Source organism: Dromiciops gliroides, chromosome 3 (assembly GCF_019393635.1).
Source record: "Dromiciops gliroides isolate mDroGli1 chromosome 3, mDroGli1.pri, whole genome shotgun sequence".
Taxonomy (NCBI): Eukaryota; Metazoa; Chordata; class Mammalia; order Microbiotheria; family Microbiotheriidae; genus Dromiciops; species Dromiciops gliroides.
Window position 1 is genome coordinate 430,814,996 of NC_057863.1, and position 9,306 is coordinate 430,824,301.

A 9,306-nucleotide genomic window follows, 5' to 3' on the forward strand; every position below is an offset into this window, starting at 1 on the left:
CCATATATGAAAGTTACTAGAATACATATTTACTGCCATTATGAGAATGATATATGTATACATCAAGGGTATTCATGATGATAAAAAAAGAAAACTCAAGAAGGGAAAGGGTTGACTTTTTAAAAATATTTAACAGTTTTATAGATGTTCTTTTCTAAAAGCCAATATTACTTCCCAATGACTTCTCTGTGTGATTATAATGCCCATAAGAGAATACTACTTGGTAATAAAAAAAATTTCAGAAAAGCAGGAGAAATCAACACATTGGCTATATCTGACATATATGCCTCATCCTAGATCTATAGTCCACCACCTCTCTGGCAAGAGTTGAGACATCTGTTTCATTCTGAATCTTCTTAAGTTGATTAGTCACATGTTCTTGGTTTGTTTCTGGTTTTGTTTTTTTACCTTATTGTGGTTATAGTGTACATTATTTTCCTTGATCAGTGAATTTTCTTGCATTATTTTAAACAAGTGCAATATATCATATCTTCCAAGTCTCACAACTGGATATGAGAGCTGTAGAGAATAACAAACCCTGCTGATTTATTTATTACCCCCCCAAAACACTTAAATAATACAAACACAATAAATGCAGGTTTAGAGATATTTTCCATGCCTATATTAAAATTATTAAACATTGTTTTATAGATGCTACTATGGAGATAACTATAATAATCATTCACAGGACCACCAGCCTTCTTCAAGCTCTTATCAATGCTCACCTAGTCTTTTGGAATAACCTCCTAATTGGTGTTTCTACCTCCAATCTCTATGCTCTCTACTCTATCCTTCACATAGCTGTCAAAGTGATATTACTAAGACACAAATCAGGCTCTCTATTCTAAAAACCCTATTCTAAAGCTTTTGATGACTCCTTTCAAATATCCGTCCAGCATTCACAGCATTTTAAAACACACTTTACTGGGAGGCAAAATAACATTTCACCTAGTGGTTCATATTCGTTGTGGCTTCTTAACCAATAATCAAAAGCAAAAGAGTTTCTGATGGTAATTTCTGGGTTTTGTGAGGTAGTCTGCCTAAGATATTGCTCTGGACTCTACACCTAGATTACTCAGTCATCAGAAGGCTTTGGGTGCCATCCTGTCACCAAGGGTCTTAATGTAGAGAAGTCATCCAATTATAGTGCATTTCTTGAAACTTACACCAAGAGAGGCACATAAAATCTTCCTGATAATAAATATCTCTTTTGTTTGATATTCAATCAGAAAAGATTTCCTGAGAAAGTCACAAGAAGTTGCTGTGAAGCAAATTATTATTTTTGGTATTGCTTTACTCCTTACTATAATATTCTTTAAATCTTTCTTATAGTGCAATACTATTATTAGTCTTTTTTACTTAGTCATGTTGGACTAGAATTATTAAGAAACAATTGGGATTAATTCAGCGATTCCACTGCCAGGCCTATACCCCTGAGGAGTTCAAAGACAGAAAGAAGGTATCATTTTCACCAAAATACTCACAGAATTGTTTTGTTTTTGTGGTAGCAAAAAATTGGAAACAAAGTAGTTATCCATAAATTGTAGGATAGATAAGTAAATTGTGGCACATGAATGTAACAGAATATTATTTTAACATTTTTGTTCTTGAGTCATTTCACTCATCCAACTCCTCATGACCCCATTTTGGGTTTTCTTGGCAAAGATACAGGAGTGCTTTGTCATTTCCTTCTCCAGCAGATTTTTACAGATGAGGAAACTGAAGTAAACAAAGTTCAGTGGGTTGCCCAAGGTTACACAGCTAGTAAATGTCTGAGGCCAGATTTGAACTCAGGAAGATGAGTTGTCCTGATACCAGGCTCAGCACTCTATCCACTGTGCCATCTAGAGGCCCTTTTATAACATAAGAAACAAAGAATATGCCAAATGAAATAGAACCAGGAAAACAATACACATAATTGCTACAATAATGTAAATGGAAAGAGCAAGGGAAAAATGCTAAATGCAAGAAGAGATAAGGAAATGTACATCTCTCCCTTTGCTGGAGAAGCTGGAGGCAAAACATGGTGGGGAGGGTGACTGGAGAGGGACAACTTCTGGTTAAGATTGTGTCATAAATGCCCAGGTCTCCTACATAAAGCAGATCTTTAAATGGCCTCAGAAATACCAAGAATGAAGAAAACTAAAAAGATTGAGAAGTAAGCTCCTCCGTCTAGTCCAGAATTGCCCCAAAACAATTACAAAAGCTAACAGAGAAAGACAGAAGGTTATCACCAGGAAACAAGTCCAGGTGTAGATAAACATGGGTATTCAAAGAAGCAAATATAGAGATCTTCACAAGAAAACCAGCAGGAAATTAGAGAGATGAGCTATGCTGGAGCCAGCTTAAAGATACGTAAGTGGGCTGGTCAGTGGAAACAGGGTGGTCTTACCATGAGCAAACTCAAGAAAATTCTGACCACCATGAGTAAATAACTTAATGTCCAGGGGGTTAACCCTGAAGATGACGGGACACCATAACAAGGACAGATAAAGCCTCAGGAAAAGAAAAAGGCATTGACCACAGGAACTGCAAGAGTACCTGGAGGAAATGAAACAAGATACAGAATGAAAAAGCTAGGGAGGAAAGAATGGCAAGAAAAACTTGACATTCTTAGAGCTAACAGGGAAAACCACATCCAAATACTAAATGTTCTGATAATTAGAAGGGAGGTGGAGAGTGGGGGAGGTAGAACAATGCCTCAACAATACAAGAAATATAAAAAGAAAACAAAAAAGAAAAACAGAAGAAAACTCAGAAATATAGTATCAAAAACTGGAAAAAAATGTCACAGAGAGACAATCTAAGAATTAGCAAATTGACCGAAAACTGTGATGAGAAAAAAAAAAAGTCCTCATCTGTAAAACGATCTATAGAAGGAAACTGAAAACCACTTCAGTATTTTTGCCAAGAAAATCCCAAATGGGGTCACAGAAAATCAGATATGACTAAACAACAAAGTGCCTATCCAAGATCCATGCATTAATAGACTAATGCAATAGGATGCCCCCTTCAAATTAATACTGTAATGTGGATAATATGCATTTTTCATCCTTTTTTTACAGTGTGAGTGCTTAGGACTCTATTAAATCACTTAATGTTTCTGGATTCCATTTCCTCATCTGTAAAATGAAGATGTTGGAATTCTAACTTCCCTTCTAAATCCAAATTGATGATCCTATGAACTTCAATGATGGCTGTGATTGAGGAGACTTCAGTATATTTCAGGGATTGCTATAATAAACATGAAATTATCTAGATTTTTTTTTTTTGTGGGGCAATGGGGGTTAAGTGACTTGCCCAGGGTCACACAGCTAGTAAGTGTCAAGTGTCTGAGGCCACATTTGAACTCAGGTACTCCTGAATCCAAGGCTGGTGCTTTATCCACTGCGCTACCTAGCCACCCCGACATGATATTATCTAAAAATAGGAATGTTTTGAAAACTTCATTATCAGTAGAGGATTCCTTTTATCTGTATGATGCGTAAGTCATTTTCCTGGAAAACACTAGCACATAGCTTACGTAAGCACATTTCCCTGCTTTATACCTTGTTTGAAATTGATAATCAGTAGATACTTCAACAAAGTTATATCCATGGTTACATCTGTCATAGTATCTCATACAATATTAACATGTTTATGGGGACACCTTGTTGGAAGAAATGACTAAGGCTTCATTTTGTTCTGTTGTTTGTTGATCTCATTTTTAAAATGCATTTTAAAAGCATCTGATGTGAAATATGTTCATGTGTGTATATATGATACAAATATACCACGTGGTTAATATTGATTTCATTTGGGCTTCTCACTGTCTCACAGGTCCTGAAAGTTGAGCAACTATATGACTTCCAAATATGAAAAAAAGATTCACTGGAAGAATCAAGGACAAACTGGATAAATTATGGGGAGATGTCTGCCAGCAAGAACTCAAACCAGACCAATTTGCCAGTTGCATGGTGAAAACATTTATCAAATATTCAACATAGATGATAAAGGAGTGTTTTATGTATTCAGCCCATGAGGAATACTATCAATTTTCCTTGATTCAACTTCTAAATACACGCAACTTAAATATCCCTTAGTGATATATTACTTAGGAAAATATTTGTAGGTCTTTGGTCTTCATTTTCTTTGAAATTTTGCTTTGGGTCCCCAGGGACCTAAAAAATTTGCATATAAGAAATCAGTTAAGACAACTAAAAAGAGTGCCTCTTTTAACCAATTAAATGTTTAAAAGCAAATTTTCACTGATGACTCTGATACTAATTGGATGGTTTTCTATTAGTCAATCATAGTTTATTAAATTGTTAATCAAGACTTCTTAAACTTTTTCCATGGGGCAGCTAGGTGGTTCAGTGGATAGAGCAGTGGCCCTGGATTCAGGAGGACCTGAGTTCAAATACTGCCTCAGAAACTTAACACTTACTAGCTGTGTGACCCTGGGCAAGTCACTTAACCCTAATTGCCCCACAAAAAAAACCAAAACAAAAATAAACTTTTTCTACTCGCAACCCCTTTTTGCCCAACGAATTTTTACAAAACCCTGGTATAGAGGTATACAAAAATAAATATACATAACCTTTTACTGTTGCTAAATTTTTCACAGCCCCCACATTCAGTTATGCGACCCCATATTGGGTCACAACCCACAATTTAAGAAGCTTTGTCCTAGATGATGGTAGGGCTACAAAGGTTCATTTTGGGTGCTATTCTCTATATGAGGCTTTTCCTGATGCTCCCAGATACTAATGCTTCCCTCCATCACCAAAAAACCTTGTTTTATTTTGTCTATAGTTTGAACACACACACACACACACACACACACACACGTCTCTATGTATATATAAAATGTGTATATATTTGTATACACACACACACACACACACGTGTGTTTTTTCTCCCCTGATACAATGTAAACTCTGAGAGAAGGAACTTGCATTTTTTGTCTTTGTAACTCTAGCACAGTACCTGGCCCACAATGGGTACTTAATAAATGTTTGTCAATTAATTGATTGAAATCTACTTCTTAGTTGCCTTTTCTGTAAAAGAGATTAGACTAAATATTCTCTAATACTCCTTCTAAATCCAAAAATAAAATATTAGGCAAAAAGAACTATGGAATGTTTCAAAATGTTTCACCATTAGTTAAAACAAATAGCACTATTAATTTAAAGAAAAGCTGCTTTCTCATAAGGAGTCATTCAGATGAGCTGGAGCTACTTTTCCTTTCTCATTTTAATTCCAAACTCCTCTAAGCCATTCATTCTTTATCCCTTCCTCTTTCTATATGACCAGGTCATCTTCTTTTTGGATAATATCTTTCTTTGATTACATACTTTCTTTGGGCTCTTTTTCATATTTCCTTATTTGTAATGTGTTGCAACCTGTTTACACACACCTCATGTCTCTCCATTGCTTTCTCGGTGATATTCAATTTTGATTCCTCAAAGACTGAAGTATACTGTGACTTGCAACAATATTGCAGTACTGGTGGAATGTTGCTATTTAAAGGATAGGCCTTGGTTTCAGGAAGAATTTTGGAATCAGAAAAATTTTAGTTTCACAGAGGAAAACTATCTGACTCTTCCTATATTAATTTTGGTCCAATTTGTTTCCCTTTGCATTGCCTACCCAAGAAATGCTGAAGAAAGATTTCTGTAAAGTTCCCATCTAATTGAATTTCATATTCTGGGCAATAGTCATCACAATCCACTTGCTTTTTCCTGTGTGGATGGTTAAATTAAACTCCTTTAAGTGGTTAAGGATCTTATCCAGACAACTGCAAGATTTTAGGGTTTGATGCATGGAGCACAATGTCATATGCAAATGGAGACATATGTAAAGTGCAAATCATACTTAGGGAATCCCTCTTCAACTTAGACTCTACTGATTTCATCCATGATAACGGTTCACATTTCAATTGTTTCCCTCTTTTACACCTAGCTTAATTGGAGGGTCATCAAAAAAAAGTTATCTCTATTATTATGTCTTTCGAGGAATTTTTCCATAATTTTGATGTATAGCCTCATAGAAGACACTAAGTTCAAAGAATGCCTTTAAGGCTGTGTTTTATTCTAACAGTAAGTTACAGGGTGAGCTTGTATTTTCTACATCTATTAGTGTATTTTACAGGTAAGATTGTGTTGATCATTTTGAATGTTGAATAATGTTTTAAATGTGTGTGTGTGTATTATTCTTATACAGATTTTCTATAGATGGAAAAGTAGCTAAATATGTTGGTAGGTTTTTGTATGGTTTAGATTGTAAGAAAACAAGTAATAATGGTCAGCAACAGTTATAAGCCAGTTTAGGGCAATATTTAGAGGATTCCAGCCCTCTTGGGGTGACATTACAGATCTCATGCAAATAATACTTTTCCCATAGTTAAGAACCCTCTGGAAAGTATTTGTAATATTAGTTATTGCTTCATTAAGGAAACATTAGTTCCTTAATGAAGCACATAGGGGATTGCAAGAAAATAATTATTAATAATGTGGGTTTTGGGGGGGGAACCCCCCCCTCCCACTTGAAGGTTTATCTCTGGAACTTCAGCTGACCTCTTTCAGAGCCAGCCCAAAGGTACACTAGAGATCTGACTAACTCGGTGGAGATTAAAACCACACCTATCAGAAAGGGCCTTTGCCCTCAGGGCATCTATCTTTCACTAGACCTGAACCTCTCTGGTAGAGTTCATTTTAATATGGACCACCCTCGGGGCATGTCAACCAATGGAATTGAATGATTCTAGCCAATTAGCTTTGAGCAGTGTGTAAGAGCCACCTCTATGGAAGGAGAAAGGGGACTGGACTGTAGGAGGCTCTCTCCCTTTCCCCAGAGATGCTCTTGAACTAGCCACTTGCCCTCTCCTCTCCTTCTTGGGAAAATGTACTGGGTATATAACTAGCAGAGAAGTCAGTCAGACATGTGGTTAATACTTTAGAAATATGTGATCTTAATGAATAATAAATGCTTACTGCCAAAACTGGTGCAATAGCCTTTCATTTATAAGTAGCAATATTTTAGAAAATTCCAGCCTAGTCCCACAATATTTTACATGAAACATGATATTCTCTCCTAATGGGGTTTGTCTCTCCTTAGGCAATCTAGTGGCCCCTTGTTTTTGTGGGCTGACCCTACTGATATGAAACACTGACAGAGCCCACTGCAGCTGAGAGCTCCTTAGCTCAAGAGATCCACTGGATTCATCCTTCCCAGTATACTTATTTGCGTCTGCACTATAGCCCTCCAATAGAGAATAAACTCCAGGAGAGAAGGGTGTGTATTTCATTTTCTCTTGTATCCTCCCTCAGGGCCTTGAACTAGAACAGATATATTTAGTAAATGGCAGCCATACAGCATAATAGACACATGCTAGGCTCTCCAGTCAGGCCTCCTAAATTCATCCCATCTCTGACAACTTGCTACCTTTATGATCTTGGGTAAGTCATATAACCACTTGGATCCAGAGCAACTCTAGATCTCTAATCCTAAATGGTTGTTAACAAATTTAGAGGAAGGGAAATTCTTTCTTCATAAATACACAAATATGTCACAGATTGAGGGCAAGCCTAGACATATTTGGGGCTGGTCTACTGGGACTTTAACCTAGCATATTGAAGTTAGATGCCACTGATCATATCTGAGTACAAACAACAGAGCTTAGCACCTAGCTAATCAGAATAATTGTTTAAAATGGGAATCTATCAGATACCTCCTCCCTGCAGGAACTATTTTCTCCATCTTAGACATAAGCATCCTTGGTGAGCTCTTACCTGAGATCCATGATTCTATTCTCACCCTTTCCCCAGGTGGCAGCCTCTCCTACAAGGAACATTGTCCTAGCTTTAAAAGCATTTCTTATTGCTTGCCTCAGGTTTAGGTTTTGTCACCTCAGATACAGAAATTACTAGTTACTACTCCGATGGTGGGTAGCAAAAGCCACACTAAAGTATAAACAATACAGAAAGAATGTTACCATAGCAGCAAATAAATACAATGGTGGGCACATTATTAGCAAAAGCCACACCGGTTTCACAAAGGCAATTGCTGTAGAGAAAGTATAAACCCATTGCAAAAGTGAAGGTATAGATAACAATCAATTACCAAGAGTGTGCTTTTATAACTTCCGTCAAATTGAGTGACTTCCTGACTTGCTTCCTACGGTCCTCTCTCTTTCGCCACCTGATTGTCGCCATGCACGCTCCTGGGAAGGGCCTGTTCCAGTCAGCTTTGCCTACTGCCACAGCGTGCCCGCGTGGCTGAAGCTCACCTTGTACGACGTGAAGGAACAGATCTACAAGCTGGCCAAGAAGGGCCTGACACCGTCCCAGGTCGGTGTAGTCCTGAGGGATTCTCATGGTGTGGCACAAGTGAGCTTTGTAACTGGCAAAAAATTTTGAGAATTCTCAAGTCCAAGGGACTTGCCCCTGATCTTCCTGAAGATCTTTATCACTTGATCAAGAAAGCTGTTGCTGTTTGAAAGCATCTTGAGAGAAACAGAAAGGATAAGGATTCTAGATTACATCTGATTCTCAAGGAGAGCCAAATTCACAGGCTGGCTCGTTACCACAAGACCAAGAGAGTGCTACCACCCAATTGGAAATATGAATCATCCACAGCCTCTGCTCTGGTTGTATAAATTTTGGTTTATGTACTAAAATTAAAAAATCACATCTAGATGGGAAAAAAAGTGTGCTTTATAGAACTAGACTAGACAATAACAAAACTCATCAGGAGGAACAAAAGTTGCAGAATTTCAAGGGAAATGATGGGGGGAGAGTAGTAATGATTGGGAATAGTACTTCCAGACCTTAAATTATATATACTACAAAACAGTAGTCATCATAACTACTGGGTATTCATTTAAAAAAAATTAGGTGGATGAAACTAGGACTAGATGAGAAAGGCTCATAAACAGTATACTTTGATAATTCAGTGTTGAACAAGCCAGAGAACATAACTTTTTTAGGGAAGAATTCCCTATTTGGCAAGAACTGTTAGCAAACTGTAAAGCAGTTTGGCAGAAATTAGATTTAGAGGACTATCTTATACCATGTGCTATAACAAACTAGATACAAATGGCTTAAATCTAAATATCACATCATTAAAAATTTGGAAGAATGTGAAAAAGGTCTTTTTCATATCTGTCACTGAGCAGTGCTGATCCTTAACCAAACAAGGAATATAGGCATTCACAAATGATAAAATAGATGATTTTGATTACATGAAATTGAAAAAACCCTTTTACACAAATAAAATTCATGAACTGGGATAATAAGATATAAATTAAGAGAAAGTTTTGAATAC

The 9,306-nt window shown here is 36.8% G+C and overlaps 1 pseudogene; it reads left to right on the forward strand.

The window, feature by feature from the left end:
• The first annotated feature begins 8,190 nt into the window (after positions 1 to 8,190).
• LOC122747760 lies at positions 8,191 to 8,638 on the forward strand (annotated as a pseudogene).
• The last annotated feature ends 668 nt before the right edge of the window (positions 8,639 to 9,306 follow it).